At 44.8% G+C, this 18,703-nt stretch overlaps 1 protein-coding gene across 1 annotated transcript in view; it reads left to right on the top strand.

Moving 5' to 3' along the window:
* Positions 1-18,703, top strand: part of TIMM50 (translocase of inner mitochondrial membrane 50) — an 824,572-nt gene that overhangs the window by 257,737 nt on the left and 548,132 nt on the right. The gene's annotated exons all lie outside the window — the stretch shown is intronic.

Genomic DNA, 18,703 nt, shown 5'->3' on the forward strand with positions numbered 1-18,703 from the left:
TTCAAAATCTTTCAAACTCAGCTGAGAAAAACCTCCATACACTGGATGTAAGAAGGGTGATTCTTTACTGTGTAAAAGAGACAAAATCGCTAAGAAAAACAGACCAACTGATTGTCTCCATAGCGCCTGGCAGGGAAGGTGATCACGTTTCAAAGAAAGCCATCTCCAGATGGATAGTGAAATGCATACAGCGCTGCTACTCCCTATCAGACAAAACTCTGCCTTTCACACCAAGAGCTCACTCTACCAGTGGTACTGGAGTTACTTTGGCCTTTATTGTATCTGCTTAGATTCACATACACCCCCCCTTCCTCCCCTGTGGAGTAGAAGGTGCATAGATGTTTTCTGGCTTCACCTACTCATATCTGCTTTATTACATCTGTACTCCCGCTACACTTCATGCTACCTCATGTCAGAAACAAAACAATCTGAGGGACCTCAACGCGTGAAGGACCATGGGTACAGGAGATGTCGCGCTAGGGATAGTATTACTGGCCCAACCTGTCGTCGTCCCCTTTCGAGTTTCGAATACAAAAAATGTAATACTCTGCGGCTACCACTAGATGTTGGTCTATGCATAATATGTGAATCTAACCAGATACAAGCATCAGAAATATGATTACGGTGAGTAATGTATTCCATATAGAGGGATAGATTGATTGCATACATGTAGTCCCACAATAGATCATCATTTGGTTATGTTTCTGACTCTAATTCTAATGGGGCAATGTAATTTCTAAACCACACAATTGAAGTCCATAATTGCATTGCTGCTTATCTGCCAGTGTAACATACACATAACATTTGCATGCAACTTGTTTTCTTTGATGAATAGCCAATTTAAAATACTTGTATCTTCTTCAATATTAAAACAAGTATTGGTGTCAGAGAAATGTTGCACAGAAAAACAACATTAATATGAAACGCATTTAAATTGAGTTCCCTCTACCAGCCCCCACCCCCATTTGTAGATGTGGTGCTGTTGGTTTCTAGCATATGCATAGAAGTTGAATGCAAGCTGTTGCGAGTTGCCTCAGGCTCTTTGGGCATGTGTTTAGGGACACTGTGTTACCAATTTTAAAACGCACAGTAATAGGGGTTCATGCATTCAACATTGGAATATATTTGTATGAAGCAATAGGGATGCACTCTGGATGCCGACAGGACGGTAGTCAGTGTGGTTAATAAACGCAACATACGGTTTCTTGGCTTCAGCACAAAGGGAACATTGGGTATTAATATGTCTCTAGGGTCCTTCTGGGAAGGACCAGGGGGGCAGAACCACAATGTACCTTGTGCACTAGGTGGTGTTGGTGCTAGACAGGGTTGAGTCTGCTTCGGGGTGCTTTGCAGGCTTCTTTGACAGAGTTCAAGATAGGAGTCAGCTCCGGCTATTGGGCGGCAAGATGTTTCGGCGGACAAAGCTGGATATACGGCTGCAGGCTGGCCTGCACAGCAGCTCAGCGTTAGGAATGGTTGTCTCCGTGCTGATCGCCAGTTCTGAAGCAGTAGTTGAGACGTCTCAAATTCTCTTAAGTGACTGCAGCTTCATAACGGTCAGGATTGCAGTCAGTTGCAGCTCTAGGAACTTGACTGGCTCGAAAATGTCATGTAAGCTGGATGTGGGTAGATGCTTGTCTAGACACTTCTCCCAGCTTCTTCAATGGGTTTATGTCATAATTTTAAGGCTGACGGCCCACAGCTGTGCAGTGTGTTGCAGGCAGCTGCCTTTTCCATGGTTGTAGTTTCAGAGACCTTCTGGCACTTCCTATGCAGGAAGCTTGCTGCAGAGCTTAACTGGGCACGCTGTGTGCTGGCTGGGTACCAGTTCTAGAGCTGCTGGAGGGTCCTCAGAGTTCTGTATCTCCCTCTGTTCCCTATGAGATGTTATGTGCAGGGATCTTGCTTCCTTCTTTGGATGTCCAGGCCTTCCTTCACGGTTTAGGTCGAAATGACCGGAAAAATAAAAAAGGTCGAAACGACCAAAAGTTCTAAAAATGCTACCACCAAAGGATCGAACACCAAAAGTTCGATCCTCTGGTGGTAGCATTAAAAATAAAAACGGGGGCTGCGGGGGTATCCCCCGCATTGCCCCGCTCACTATACTTTATGGTATAGTGAGCGGGGGCTGCGGGGGACACCCCCGCAGCCGTCCGTTTAGAAGAGAAAAAAAAAACGAAAAAAATGAAAAGAAAAAGGGGACTGGCGCTGCAGGAACCAGCATGAAGGTGAAGGTAAGTGGGGTTTGTTTATGTTGGTGGTGTGGGTGGGGGGTGTTATGGGTGTGTTTTCTGTGTGTGTCTGTGTGAGAATGTGTGTTTTGTCAAATTATCGGGGCTGAAATGTCCAAAAACAAAGTGTTCGAACTTTTGGTAATTTGAACATTTCGTTTTCGGATATTTCAGCCTCGATAATTTCCCCTTCGGTCAAATCACTGGGATTCTTCCTTCACTGGTGGAAGATGTAAGGCAAACTGTACCTTTAACCAGGGTCCATGGTTAAGTTATTATTGCTGCTTCTTGCAGTGTCTTCAGATTATATGCATTAAGAGGGTCTCCAGCCCTCTTTTAAGGCCTGGTGGGCCACAGTGATTGATGTAGGCTAAGCCTACCTTAATGTACCACTCCTGCAGTCCCTACCAACAATCTCCTGTATGTGTGAGGCCATAACCGGAGTGCTTTGCAGCAGGAAAGATAAAGGGGTGAAAACAGGAACAAAGGTGTGCCCAAGAACTAAACTGGCGGAAGCCTCCTCTCAGGAGAAAGATCTCTGGCCACACTCCCTTCTGATACTAAGTACCAACTATCTTCCTGTATGTGTTTATCTGAGTGTCTCTCTTTTTAATGGTCCGCTCAATGTGGTCCTTGTTAAAGCGGCCAGGCTCCCTTGAAGCTACAGCAAGACCAGTCTCTCTGGCTCATGTAAACCACTTTCTCGTAACTTATGAATGGGGTCCACCTAGCGGGGTGTGTTACTGTAAACGGCAGTCAGACATGACAGCTCACTGTCATTGATACTGATGGCGGGATCTGGATTCAGGTTGCCACAGTTGTATATGAAAGGTTGTTGGGTTTGCGGTCTCCTTGGTTAAGCTTTGCAGCCAGGCCACATGTGGGCCTGTTTTAAGTACCCTCTATTGGTATGTTAATCACTGCCACCAGCTCCAGGGCCTACCAATAGAGCAGGGCGGTGCCATAGATCCTTTATTAGTTAATCAGGCTGCCCATGGCAAGGAGAAACTTGGTCCCCCCCCCCCCCTTCCTGGAGTTGCCAGTGTACTCTGGCTGTCTATTTCCAACTAAATATGACAGGGCGGACTGTGCCTGTAGGCTGTGTCAACCTAGAGTACACAGTCTGTGTTTGTCGAGGTCTGAGCATAGAAAAATGTGTGTGGATTAGCCCCACATTTCCTTTGGTTGGTCTACCATCATTCCATTTAAATAAAAAATTCAAAACGCGCAGGCGAGCGCACACTCACCATGAGGGAGGCCGAATTCCTCACACAGACACCAGGTTGTCCATATGAACTTGTTGCGTTCTAGCTGACTCCAGGTCTTCTGCGCAGTCCCGCAAGGCTCTATCCTCTCACCAATCCTTTTAACCTTTACATGGAGCCTCTGGACACTCTCATCAAAGATTCACAGTCCACCACGCTGCAGCATGTCTTAGTACAGGAGCATGGAAATTTGACCTAATTACCCCCATCCTACGCAATCTACATTGGCTTCCACTCCAAGCCAGGAATACTGTTCAAGACTGCGTCTACAAAGCAGTCACTAGTAACACACCAGCCTATCTGGCGGCTAAGCCCCACCTATCTAGTGGCATACGCTGCTTGTGCAGCAAATCGACCAAACTGGCTTGAATCACAACTCGTCAAAGAGAGGACCCGCAAACAATCCTTCTCTTATTATGCACCCACCCTCTGGAACTCTTATCCGTTGTCTGCTGGGAATGGCCCCTCAGTTCTCCAATTTCGCAAATCTCTCGGTCGGTCAACAACACCTGACTAAGGGCTAATTCCAATGGACGCACATACTGACGCACAGACCCCGCAGTACTGCGCTACTGTTAAAATACCAGCCCAGGCGCTGGCTACCCACATCCTGTACAGCGCTGCGCTGCTTTCGAGCTAGGTCTGCGCTTTAAACAATCAAATAAAATAGGCTTTTTAATTCTATTACTACAGTGAAGTGCGTGGTTTCCCCTGATTTCCACGCTCCCCCCCCCCCCTGTTGCCTTGATGACACCTCCCTTAGGCCGCTCACCTCTCATTCCCCTGAATAACACGTATATATATTTTTTTTATCGTTAGTTAACGATTTTCATTTTTCATGAAATCGCCTAAACATGCAAACTGAGAATACTTTTATGCCCACATACCAATCTCTGTGATTTGTCGTGCCTTATATTGGCGTTATTCTCAAGGTTTGGCTGCCGTCGTTTTTTTCAGTCATTCGATTGAGGAAGCAGTCTCGCAGTCCTTTATTGCAAACATGCTGTAGTCTCCAGGACAGCGCTCCCTGCCTACCCTCGTATTGGTGCGTTGATCGTGAAATATGCTAACGAGTCTAAGGGAGTCGTAGGCTGAGATCCTTGTGTGCACGAGTGTGTATTTTTTTTATTTATTTTTCAAAGCCAATCGAATAGAAAGTTGTTTCTGGCACAGGATTCGTGTTTTCTTTAATGCTCTGCTCTGGCCGCTTTGTGATCTGGTTCAGAAACTACTGAATGCACTGATGCTGCCCGTGCAAAGGGAGATTGGACCCGTGATGATGCCACTGTGATGTGTGTATTAGACGATGTGTTAAAAGATACACATAGACAGGGCCTTGTTAGTGCTCTGGTTCCCAGCCCTTCAAAGCTCGCGAGTGGAGGGTGGGTGGAGCAGGTGAGCAGGGCATGTGATCCGAGCAGCCCATTGCCACAAAGCTGTGAACATGTGCCGGCTGTAATCGACTTCCTAATGGGCCTGTGGGAACCGACCCCTGTCTGCCTCCCAGCTTAGAGCCCTAGTCGGGAGTATCCTTAACCCCCTGCCAACCCCCCCCCCATCATCATATTCATCCAGAATTTGGGATAGGGCAAGGTATGAGCCCACACTAGTTCTTGTCACGAGGGAAGTTTTCAAGTAAATTTTTAATGCAGTAAGTGTTCCCTTAACGGGGCAGAACCCTTCGTGCAGCTGTAAAAAAAATGTTTGGCTGGATTAGTGCGAGTACTTTTGGAGGCTTTCGTGCCCATCATCGCTTCCGTGCAGGGGTGATGCCCCCTTTTGAGGTCCTATGTTCAGTGCCCTATTTCTCCTGCAGTGTGTTTTACTTTACCCGCGTCAGGGATATACTTGGGACTCACTAGCTCCTCTCTGGTACTTCACCTCATTTCAAATCCGTGTAGCTTTTTGACCTCTCCTTGTGACCACCATGCCCCTGGCTACACATGGCTCATCCCGAAGGAAGGAATTCGGTTAAAGATGGCTTGCTTGTTTATCATCTAGATTTCCTCTGCCATCTACCTGGCCAACCAGAATCCGTCCAAGAGTGAAATAGCAAGCGCAAAGCCCTTTAGCAGATAGAATCGGATTTCAAGTAGACCGTCGCCTCAATTATTTTCGGAGGTGAGCCTCGTCTGTTTTTAATGTATTAGACATTATAAAATCTTATGTTTTTATTGAAATGTCGGATTGCTTGTTACCCTGTGCGTCCCACGCTAGGCACTTTGAGCTAGGCTACCCTTTTACCCTTTTTGTAGTGGGGCCAAGTCTTTTTTGCATATGGTTTTTCACGCTCCAGTAATATGATAGGTTATTTTAACGCTATTAATACCCAAAGGTTTCTAAGCGCGGACCCAGGGATCGAACCTGTGGTGCTCACTGTCGTCTTACTTCTAAGGCGAGCACGTTGCCCCTGAGCTATCCTCCCGAGTAATGGCAGAGCATGATGAAAATTATGGTTTGAGGGTTGCCCAGAGCAACATGCGTGGTTATGATTGATATTCTTCAACTATAATAAACCGCATTCCTCTATCCCTTTGACTTCTCTGCTTTGGCACTTGAATTAAGATTAGGAAACAAAAAGCACCAAACTGAAATGCATCATAAAATCGTTTGTCTTGAGGTATAAATTGAAAACTCGCATATTTATGTACCTTGTATAAAACCTACAGCAAAGCTCCTCTCTGCATCTTTGCTTTATCGTGACATGCTTGTGGCACTGTTTGCAAGAGGTTAGGGGGCTTCATGAAATGCCCGCTATGGTGGTGGGCGGGGCTATGCACAGTTCCCAAATATGCACATTTTTCGAAGGGCGTTTATTAGGGGTTAACACGCAAATGCCCATCGGCTACACTATGATTAGTTGGCATCTATGTGAAGTACACGAAATGGAATGTACAACTGACTCGGACTAAAGAAGCAACTTATCTCAGCACTTACCTCAAGGTTCCAGCGTGGTTATTCATAGCACATTATTTCATATTCCTTTCTCAATGGTCCCTTGTACTCGCCCGTATCTGCATGCCTCTGCAGGGAAGGTCTTTCCAACTCCCCCTTTACTCTTAGGCCATCTCCTACTCCTCCACCCCTCCTATTTTCTTACTGTCTGAGCTAATCTTAGGCGACTTGCCGCTGTGTCACTTTTTTTTCTTTGCCCCAGTGTTTTTTTCTAATATTTCTTTGTCTTCGTCATTTCCAAACGTCATTAATGCATTAGTGTTCATGTTTGTAATAATAAAGCGAACATGCCCACCCTCCCACCCCACAATATTTCTCTATCGCTACAACCATACCCACGCCACCCCCTTTTTTTATTTTTATTTTAAACAGAGTCCTCATTCAGGGCAGTTTTCCCCAAAGGTGTTCCTATCATAGAAGCATCTGTTGGGCTTTTGTTGCATAGAAAAGTAAGCGATTTTTCCCAGTTGTGCTCCATTTTGTGACTCCTGTCTCAGGACACCATGCTGCTGAGCTGCTCGGCTCCCTTCTCTGAATATTCAGCACTGGACGTCCCCTTTGATGTGCAGGAAATGGCCCTACATGGTGGGCGGATGGCCTCTTCCTTTGATCGTTGTGTTCCCCCTCCTCTCGCACACTTGCTCACCTTGTTGTGAATGGGCTCCTTTGTCCGGCATAGCGAGGTGGCACGCTTGTTTGTGACCATCCCAGAGGTGGGACCTTTCTCAGGCTTGGCCTCACCCGGTGTGCGGGCGCACGCTTCGCACCTAGACCTCAGATTATGGCAGGCCCTTGTTAGCCTGTTTGCCCACCCCCCTCCCTTTGCCCTGCTAGGTGTTGGCGTGAGACCAGGCATGCTCCTTCCACACCTTCTGACTCTAATGTCCCAGGGGCATGTCACATCCCTGTGTCGGCGAGCTATTGGGTAATATTTTACTCTGAATAGTTAATGAAGGTAGCGCCTGTAAAACAGTTTCACGTCCAAACAGTACACTAAAAAATACCCTTAAGCAATATTCTGAGACTAGGGTTACGGATAGTAATTGAAAATATTTCGGAGTGTGGAACGTGTTTACCTGTAAGTTTGGTAGAAGAATGCGCTCTATTTTTCGATGCTCCATTTTGGTGTCAAGCTCTGAATCTGTACTGTCTTTAACGAGCTGTTTGACGGGATCAAGTAATTTGCTCCCATGACCGCAATTACTCTTTTCAGAATTCCCCTGTCAACCTTTAGCTGAGTTGGTGCTTTCGCGTGATTGGAGCTGCCGCTGCGCCCTTTTCAGTTTTTTCTTAGACCACCTTCTCACTGTATAGTGAAGGAAGCTTCTGCTTCGAATTCTTCTTGAAGTCTGCAGAAAGAACATAAAACCTATCTTTCTCCAACTGCACAGATTGAATGACATAGTCTACACTAATGTGAGCACCTCTCTTCGGCTGAAGCCTCACCCTGGAACAGCCCCACCATGGAGCAAGGCCATGGAGAGATTTGAAGACAAGGCAGAGAAATTGAAATTTAAGCTGGGAGTGAAAAGGAAGCCAGCCAAGGGAAGAGAGAGGGGCAGAGATGGAGTTGCGGGTGGTAAGTAGACGAAGGGTACGGATAGCAGAGTGGTAGATAGATTTAAGAGGGGCGAGATGAGATGTAGCAGGTCCAAAGAGTAGGGAGGAGCAGTAGAAGAGGCGGGAGAATATGAGGGAGGAGATTAGGAGTTTGGTAGCGTGGAAAGTGAGAGAAGCGCGGATTTTGTAAATATTGAAGAGGTGGTAGCGACAGGTGCGGGAAGTGAGGTAAATATTTTGGGAGGAGAGAGAGGAGTCAAAGAGAACCCCCAAGTTACGAGCCTGAGGAGAGATAGGCAGATTGGAGGGAGGAAAGTGAATAAATGGGGGAAGAGGGGGAGGGGGGGATAGAGTTAGAGGGAAAGAATATAACTTCGGTTTTGTCAGTGTTGAGAGAGAGAAATCGGGAAGACATCCAGTTCTTAATGGCAGTAAGGCAGGAGGAGAGTTTTTGGTGGAGGTCAGATGAGGAGGAGAAAGAGGAAGAGTGGAGTGTCGTCAGCATATAAATGGTGGGAGATGCCAAACATAGAGATTACAGGGGCAATGAAGGAGGTGTAAAGAGAGAAGAGGAAAGGACCAAGTACCGACCCTTGGGGTACGCCGTACTCAAGAGGATAGGTAGGAGAGGACCAGACACCCCAGGAGACAGTAAAGGAGCGGGAAGAGAGGTAAGAGGATAGCCAGTTGAGGACAGAACCTTTGAAACCAAAGGAAGAAAGAGTGTGAATGAGGAGGGGATGATCGACGGTGTCAAAGGCTGCAGAGAGGTCGAGGAGAATAAGGATAGAGGATTGTTTGGCGTGGTGAGCAGAGAGAAGGGAGTTGAGAATAGAGGTGAGGGCAGTTTCTGTGGAATGTTTGGGACGGAAGCCTGATTGGTAGAGTGGTAGGAGTTTCTTGTTGTATTCTTATGATTTCCCATGCCCCCCCATCCCTTTTTGTCCTGTTGCGCCTGGAAACACCTGTGTATATGCGCCATACAACTGCTCAGTAAATAAATAAATAGTGATGCGTTTGTCCCGCAACGCCTAGACTCGCTGTGCCGTTTCTTCACTGATGTAAATCATTTGTGATCCACTTCTATCAAGACACGTGCTCTGTTACAAGCCATGGGGATTGCCTACAGCAGAATGGAAGCAAAATACAGAAAAAACTCCAGAGCCGTTTAAGAGGCGGATTAACATCTTCAAATAAATACAGATGCACGTTATGTTTTTATTTAAAAAACAGTGATGTCAATTTCGATCAGAAATGACTTTAAAGAGCCCATTTACAGATGGCACTGGCATTCACAGCAAGGGTGCCTGTAGAGTAGCACAAACATGAGCACACGTTGCGCGATAAGGCAGTTGTAGGGTGTGAACCAGGTTCTCGTAGACCCAGGGACACAACATGATACTTTATTTTAAATCAGAGTGTTATGTCCACATACATGCCCCCTGATGCAGTTATGCAGATAGTGAAGACCACCTGCTAGTCCAAAGGTGGACTTACACCAAATATACTTATACCAAATATTTAGAGGCGGGTGTGTTATGGGAGTTTCTGTGCCCCGATTTAGGGTGGAGGCAGGGTTGGCCCATACTTGCCTAACCTCTGGGTTTTACCTAGAGACTCTGGGTTTTTAGCCTCTTCCGTCCAATCCACCATCCGATTGGCTACAAAAGACCTCTACCGGTAGCCAATCGCCTGGAGGTGTGGGCGCACCCGGGCGGGACCAAGAAGAATGCAGACTGCAGCAAAATAAACACGGTAATACTGCTGGATTGAAAACGGTATTGCCGCGTTTGTTTTGCTTAAACTTTCATTCTTTTTGGTCAGTTTCCCTGCCTTAAGTCAAACTGGCCAAAAAGAATGACATCTTAAGCAAAACAAACGCGGCAATACTGCTTTCAATCCAGTGTTATTAATGACACCGAATTGAAAACAGTATTGCCGCGTTTATTATTTTTTCAGCTTTAATTCTTTTTGGCCAGTTTCCCAAAGCTCCGGTCGAGGGTACATGCGGGTGGACGCAGTCCACCCACTTCCACCCCCTGCCACCCCCTGCCCCAGCTAAAGTGAGAAACATTGAAGGTCCATTTTGAATTATGAATCAAAGCCGACCTCGGGGATTAAACCACAGCCATCAGGTGTGCAGGCTGGGCACCTCACCACTGCACTATATAACCTCATGAAAAATAACAACTAAGGTGAAATATCCAACTTCGGTACTGCAAGATCCAGGTAAAACCTTTTGTATTGGTTCTTGGAGTTTAAAACATGCACACCTTTTAACGTTTTCAAAAACACTATTAGAAGAAAATGTCCTCTCTTGCGTTGTGCGTTTGTTGATTTTATGGCAGCCGTATGATATTGGTCCTATGCAATTTGGGTGGTTATGAATAGACCATTTAATGAAAGTTATTGCATTTCACTGTAAAGTGCAGACTGCAAACGTGTTTCTAATGACAGCTACAACAACCGAGTTTACGTTTTTGGCGTGTTTGGTCGGAGCCGGGTCCAAAGGGGCGGAGTCTTGTGTTGCTGTGGGCGGGGCATAGATCTCAGGGTTTTTGATTTTGCAAATGTAGGCGGCTATGGGTAGGCCCCACTTTATGAATGGATACATTTGGGCCGAGTTGATGTGGGATCTTGCTCCAAAACGTTTCTGGGTCGTAAGCGGTCTGCAGTGAAGAGTTGAGGCCTGGCCTTCAGGATTTGTGTATCTGGGAAAATTCACACCCACCCCCCCCTCCACAGTTAAAGCACACTTGGCGCCTTAACGACGGAGAGCAGGCTCGCTCCGTTACAATAGGAACAACACCTCGGACTATAGGGCCCTCTGGGACAAGCTGCATTCGCACGGTAGTCTTTCCAAGTCCTACTCCCAGAGGGGAGCGCTCTTAGAAGGAAACAATCCAGCTCTAATTAACAGGCATGTGCCACGTGGAAGAGCAGACGACCCCTTATGGCCTCACCTTTTCCCATCAGGCATGATGAGGACACTTGTAGGCCGACGAAAGGGGGCACGTGGGGAATAGCCCAAAATGACCAGAAACAAGTTGCTTAATTGGAAAACCATTTGTTATGGTCAGTTTTATTACATTTAACACGTTTGCCTCTTATGCAAAACATGTTTGACGGGTTTCCGCATAAAAAGGTCCCACCCGAGATAGCGAGGACCCGCCTATATTTTAAAATCAATAACCCTGAGATTTCTGCAGTCTCTGGCACAGCCTATCATTGCCCATCAGTAGTCACACTTCTGCTACTGCCACACCAGAGGGTAAACATAAGTGTGTATGGAAGGCAGAGGATGGTGAAACGCATTGTAATTGCCAAACCCTGTGTCCATATGAATAAAGCATTTACATAGAAGGAAATTAAGTTCTTGCGCCCATGAGTTCAGTGCCTGGGAACTGATTTATCATTGTTCATGTTCATTGGGCTGTGTGTGTGTATATGCACAAGTACCTACACACACATCCCCAATTATAGGGTTCCCTATAGTTGAGGTACAATCAATTTGCATAGACTTTTCCCAAAATTCTAATTTTGGTATTGCACCAAAATGTCGCCCTCTTTTGACTGCCCCTGCAGTCACTGAGACTGGAGGCGCACAAAATGAATTTGTCTAACATTTTCCATTTTCCAAAACGTCTTCCATGGTCCATCTAGAAACTCCAAATTTTGCAGAAAAATCGGTAAACAGCTAAGAAAACATAGTGCATTTCAGTACTGAGGCTTTTCAAGCATGGAAAGTCACACATTTTGTGTGCTCATCGGGAGCATTTTCTCCGTCCATCTTGATGGAAGCCGAAAAAAGAAGAGCTCAAAATGATTTTTGGAGGAGGGAAAGAGGGTAGGGGTGTGCCCACAAAGCAGAGGGGAGACAAGTGCACAACGGGCAGGAGTGTAAGGAATCCGGCAGACAAAGGATAGGCAAGTACTACAGAAAGGCAACAAAGGTAGTGAACAGAAAGGGTCAGGGAGTGAAAGTAAGACAAACACTTTAGGTTCCCACTTGAGGTCTACAGAGAATGGGGGGAGATTTTCCCATAGGGTCTGGTGACTGTAGCCTTCTGAGCTGGTTACTAATACAGGGCCCCGCTCTGAATGCTCATGGAACGGAGCAGCGGGAGTGGGTGTCTGTGGGACCTTAAGGCACAAACAAGGAAACAGTACTCACAAGACTGAAGCCTGTACGGGTCCAACAGGAACAGGACAGTGACTGCCTCCTGAAGTAGAAACCAGCACACTGTTAACAATATGGCACAAGGTACAATACTGAAACGTGACAAAGGAAAGGGGCAGTGATTGCCTGCAGGGGAACCCAGCAGCCAAACTCTGAACAAAGGAATTACACAAGCACAAGTGAGGATTGGAACAGTAACAGAAATATCCAGGGAAGAATAGGACGTTAAAGCAAGCAAGGTTCAGGACAGAGACCAGGAATGAAAGGGGAAAAGCAAAAAGAAAATAATTGAAGTGCAATGGTATAGGAGACTGGAACTGCAGACTAGAAACTAAGGACTGGAATCAAGGAACAGCAGACTGAACTATAGATCAGGAACAAGAAAACTAGGACAAACTCTGGACTAGGGAAAACGAGGACTGAACTGCCGACTGATAACCAGTAATTCAAGGAACTGTACATCTGGACTATAATAACCAGGGCAAGACTGCAGGCAGATAAGGAAACTGAGGACTGGAATCTAGGAAGCTAAAGCCAGGAAACAGACTTTGGGAACAGAACAGTTTTGCTCATTTGTCCCAGGGATGCACAGATGCAGGGCAGAAGGCAGGTGAGTGCAGGCAGAGAAGCAGGGCTGCAAGGTATAGGGCACAGGGCACTGAAACAGGAGCGGGTTCTGGAAGCAACGAGACACAGCAGAAATCCGAGGATCAAAGCACAAAGGGCTGGGAGTGAACTCGATGCAAGCTCCCTGCGTTTCTGTAGGCAGCTGCTTAAATACTGACCTGACCTGTGCTGAAGCAGGCTTGTTAGCAGCACACCTGTAGGTAGTCTGCCACCTCCCTCTCTGGTCCTTGGAAGTGAAAGCAGCACTGATCTTGAAGGCATATGGGGATTGTAGTTCTAAGATTGCTGCATAGGAATAGCCGGGGAATTAGAACTGCTACACTGTGCATTGTGGGATATGTAGTTTGTGAAATTAATTAAGGACGTTTTCAAAGTTTTGCAAAAGTCAGTTAAAGACAAAAATATGAATAGGTAGTGTCTGGAGAGGACTATGGTAATGAATGAGTCCCAAATAGTGCAAAACGGGTGCCAGTAAGTTCCCCAGTGGCACAGTCGTGACAAGAGGTGGGCCACAGTGTTTTCTAATTGTTGCAACGGGGCAGTGTGCCCTGGAGAACATGTAGCATCACAAAGCTCTTTACATTTAGTGAAAACTTTAGTGAAGACACAGTTAAGATCATATGTGTTGGAAGTGGTTACATCCTTCCCAGCTGTTATTCCCCACCCCTTTTTGCCCAGCCATGAGCACATACATGAGATCATGTACCGGAATGGCCAACAACCTGAACCAACTTCCCTTTCACCGTGACCCCAGCCCCACCATTGTATTTAAAAAAAAAAAAAAGCCCCAAGCCCACTGCAGCCCCACTATTTTAATTGAGAAGAAAAGCTCCAAGCTCACGCCCTTCCACCGTGACCCCAGTCCCATTGTTTTAATTTAAACAATAGTTACCTCAAGCCCACCCCCTCGAGCCTTCCCCAGGCCCTGATAGGTGCTGCTGGGGAAGGGGGCAGTCCCGTGACCCAGAACTGCACTTTTCTCTGGCCCTCCCAGGGCAGCCTTCCCATGCAGCCAGCAAAGGGCAGTGGATATGGGTGATTCTTTTTGGCCTTTTTGCTGGCTGTTCTGCAGTCCCCCCATCTAGAGAACTACAGAAATGAAGGTAGGAACATCGCAATATAATTCAAACCAATTTGATTCCTGCTGCATTTGAACTTAGCCACACTAGAACTGCACTGATTTAGTTGTTTAATTTTAGTTTAGATGTGCTCCTCTACAAACTATACACCTCGACCAACGCAAGCACAGGACAATAGAGAAAGAAGAACCAACAATGGAACTACTCAACACCTAGAGATAATCCGAAAACAACTAACCACCCCTTCTCTTTCCCACACCTCACTGTGATGAATCCAGTGGAGTCATCACAGATTCCCCGGTATCTCCTCCCATTTTGCCAGCGGAAGGCAGCTGCTGCCTGATCCTGACCCTAGGTGAGGCTTCATGAGGGAGGATCACATGGGAGGAAATGATTACCGGGAAGATGTTAAGACTTCATTGGATGAAGCACGGTATCCCCCTTTTACCCTGAGGAAGACTGACACCCAACATATTATTAGCATATTGTCATTTAACGGTTCCCCCTTTTAGAGAAAATCAAGAAACCTTTTCTTCACAGTGTGCAAGTCAGGTCCCCATCTTTAACCCAAATACCCACAACTTGCACATACCACCTTGTGTTTCTAATATGCCTTGTTAATATCCTGAGGAAAAAATGTGAGTAGGAGCCCAATGACATTCATGCATTCAATCTTGAGGAGGAGGACCCGGAGGACCCAGACCAAGACCCACAGCGAAGGTTGCAGGGACACAACGAGGGACACACCACAGACTAGCAGGAAAAGCCGCTGAGATCCGAGGAGCTGTTGCAGAAGCTCCTGGGTATCATGCCGCTCGTGGAAGCAGTGGTCAACCGTCTACAATGAGAGAGGAAGCAGGCGTGTGACCACAGAGCCGCACAGAATGCTGGAGAGACCTGTGCTGGCTCCGGGGTGGAAAGCGAATGAAGCAGCTTCCACAAAGGCGCGGACAGAGTCAGAGACGCAAGAAGAGACAGTGAGTCTACCCAAAGTAGCTGGAGACACTGGGCGTTCTGAAAAGCTCACCAGCCCAGGTTTGATAAATGTGAGATTGCTAATGATGAAAAGGTCATAAGAAGAATGTTTGAATGCAGTCAAGACACAGTACAAAGAAAAACCCCAAACCAATACAGGTTCAAGAGATGCCAATGTTGGAGAGAAGTTTGAACACGTGTTAGCAAATGCCAATATACCAAGTACCTCATGGTACATGCCATTGTGGTATAACCGAAGAACTGCAAGTCATTTAAGAGAAGTCCTGGCAGGCGAGTACACCAGGCAGTTGAAGTTTGGTAAACATCTCTGGCAGGAAAGTGTACCAGGTAAATGAGATTGATTGAAGATTCCTGGCAGGGGAGTACTCCAGGCAATGTACAGAGTTAAAGGAAATCTTGAAGACTGTTGTAAAACCTCTGATTTAAACAAGAACGATGCAAGTCCAGTGAGGAAACAAAGGAACTGTTAATTCAAGTGTAACTTTTGTCATCTTATTGAAGAAACCAGGGGAAGGAATCCAACCTCTGGATCCAAGGGTCTCTACCTTTTTTTGAAGTGAATTTTACATTGTTGTTTTGAGCATGTTTTGCTAACCTCAAGAAAAAGACATTTCCTTGCACCCTTTGTGGTTTTGTTCTAGTGTCAGGGTGTGAATAGGATGTTCTTGACACAAGGACAGCTTTTCAGTTATAGACTTCCTGACACACACTGATCCTTAGTTTTGATTTTTAGGTAGGGAAATTCCTTTTAGAATAGGGGCAGTTTCCCAACCCATTTTTGTTTAATAAATGTCTTTACTTGAGAATAGGAATACCTTGTGTCCGACTCTCATTTCTGACCCCTTGCATCACATTCTACACATGCCCAGAGGACTAGTGAAACAACCCACCAAAAACATGTGAACCACAGACCACTCTAATCGTACTCTACACCTAATACCACCAGACAGCCATCAAACTCACACTGGACGCCACCCTTATGAACACATCAAGCCCAGCGCACATAAAAAAGCACACCTAGAAAGCCCACATGCACAGACGCCAGTTTCTCCTGGTTCTGCATGCATCAGCAGATGACCACAACCTCTATCCTATATGTCTCTCTCTCTCCCTCATTAACAAGCCTACATACCTTTGTTACAGAGCCACATGAGTGCCTGGAGACCAAGTAAATGGCAGTGGTGTGCAGTATAAATCAACATTGCATAACAGACCAACAGTGTGATCAAAATAACCTACCCTCACACCACCAATATGCTCTAATGCACACTACTGCATATGATTGCCTTATACCCCTGAAAGGCACCAATTGCCACTACTCTGTACGACACACTGCCACAGCGATCATTCTTCTAAACTCATAATCCAAACCGCCTTTCATAAATGCTCTTTGGAAAAAATATGGTACACATGCCTTTCCTGTAACCAGTCTACTGACATCTACAGCCACATCTCTGTATTTTCACAGAGCAGGTTTAAACGGCACATATGAATTCCTGAATGCTGCTGGAACACAAAGTTCCTACAGAGAGTAGTGGCTTTTTATCATCTGCTCCTCTGTTCTAAATTATAATAATTGTATGCCTTAGAGTTGTGGCTACTACATTAGTAAATCTTCTTTTATTTTTGTTGGGAAAAATGTATTTATCATTTCCAAAGAATATGCAACAAAAATCAGCAAGAGGTAACCATTTTCAAAAGCCCTAACATCAATATTAGTAGCTTACAAATGTATCGATTAATTCAATTAACAATTCCTAAAAGATTCTAAATATCTAACAAATACGCTAGCAAAAATATCAACACCATATTGCTGTCAACCCTCTGAACACAACCAATGTGCTTGCATATTAACTAAGATATAGAAACTAAAGAGAACAAGAAGAGGGAAATGAAAGAAGAGAGAAGGAAAGAAAAAAAGGACAAGATAAAACGAATACACTCACACAACACACATACATCATATGTACCCCTACATGTATGAACATGCAAACATCACATTTTTATCAGGACTTCATTCATAAAACGTAGTTCTATAAACCATACAAATCATTAAAGGGTGTCCAAAGATCCAAATAAGCATCCTCCTGATTTCGTCTGTAATACATATACTTTTCAAAATCCGACAGCAACTGCACATCATTGACCCAATCCTCCACTTGCGGCTTTTTCCTAGTTTTCCACAATATTACAATTTGTCAATCCAACATCTATACCTGTTAGCAGTCATACATATTCCTCTATCTCACAGAATGATTGTAGTCAATGGTGTTCTCGGAAAACTTAAAAAGATAATACTACTTCCAACCTATCCAATACATCTGCGCAAAACCCTTTCGATCTTGAGAAATTCCATAACATATGAACTACAGTCCCCCTCTCCTTCCTACACCCCCAACACACTTCATTGTCTAGGATATCAAAGCTATGCATCTAAACAGAAGAATGTACCCTTGCTAGTAATTATTTTCATATTATTTCTTTTTTTCACTTGTTTCAAATAATAAATTAATATCTCTGAGAGGTTTCTGAATTATAGAAATCCTAAAATGGGATCTGCCGCTGTTCTTATATAAACACCCAAATAGTAAAGTAGCTATGTGTTTCAAAGGACAAACATTACGGTGATGCTTCCAGTGTTTAAGAAATAAAATAAGAGGTGACTAATATAATTAAGGAAGAGTACAGGACAGTCACTTTCTACCTCCGAAGGTATCAAAAACATACATTTAAAGAAAACCTGAACACATAATCGGAAGTCAACAAAAATATAATCTCAACCTAAAATAGAACAAAATACAAATACATCCACATGATACATTTAGGAGGCAACGTTTTTTGTAGAAAGAGATTACAATGTGCATAAGTGTTTTGACACAATTATATACAAAAACCAAAAAAACAAAGAACATTGGGTTTATATTCATTTCTTTACATTATAATGACTAAATCATAAAGAAGAGTGCAAGTAGGACATATATGTGATACTGGTTCAGTAGATAAACAAGTATCATAGCCCAATTTCTAGGTATTGTTCAGTAATAGTCCCTTTTTGCAATTGTTAGTTTCAAGCAATTAATGCTGCAGGGTCTTTGGTACAAGATATCTTTTTTATCCTTGCCTATCAAAGCTATGCATACATGCAGGCGTCAAGTACAAATGACCCAACATTTTTTGATGAATAAGTCACAGGTTTAATTCTAATTTGCTTCTGTAACCCACCTGTTGTACTTTTCTCCACTCTTCCTCCGAAATTGCGCATTATTACTCATTTTCCCATGTATCTTTCAATTTGTTCCACAATCTAATAGTAGGAACATCTAAAGGTGTTAAATTAATATGAGTAGATACTGCCTGTGGGGACGATTTGAATATTACACACCCTGTCTGTTCTTTTTCCAATGGGCCTGACAACATTCCCAGCCTTTGATTTAAAAGTGTCTTTATTTCTTTAAACTTGGTCAACTCCCTCCATTCCAAACAAAAATTCTTCTGTATCTCCAAGAAGGGAACTACATGACCATCTTGTACAATATCCCACTGCCCACTAACCTCAGAGCAGAAACATCCCTCCCCTCTTTCAGGAAACAACTCAAAACTGCTCTCTTCAACTAACATGCGCACCTGCACACCCTCTTGCTCTCTATTTACATGTACCTTAACCATAACCATTGCCCAATGTAACCAAGGGCACAACTGTATGTAACCAAGTACAAGAAACACTGTAACCACAACTGTATGTAACCAAGTATAAGAAACACTGTAACCAGCGCCACGATGCCTTCGGTCTGATGTGCGCTTAACAAATGC

The sequence above is a fragment of the Ambystoma mexicanum genome, chromosome 2p, assembly GCF_040938575.1.
Source record: "Ambystoma mexicanum isolate Mex_15411 chromosome 2p, UKY_AmexF1_1, whole genome shotgun sequence".
Classification (NCBI taxonomy): domain Eukaryota; kingdom Metazoa; phylum Chordata; class Amphibia; order Caudata; family Ambystomatidae; genus Ambystoma; species Ambystoma mexicanum.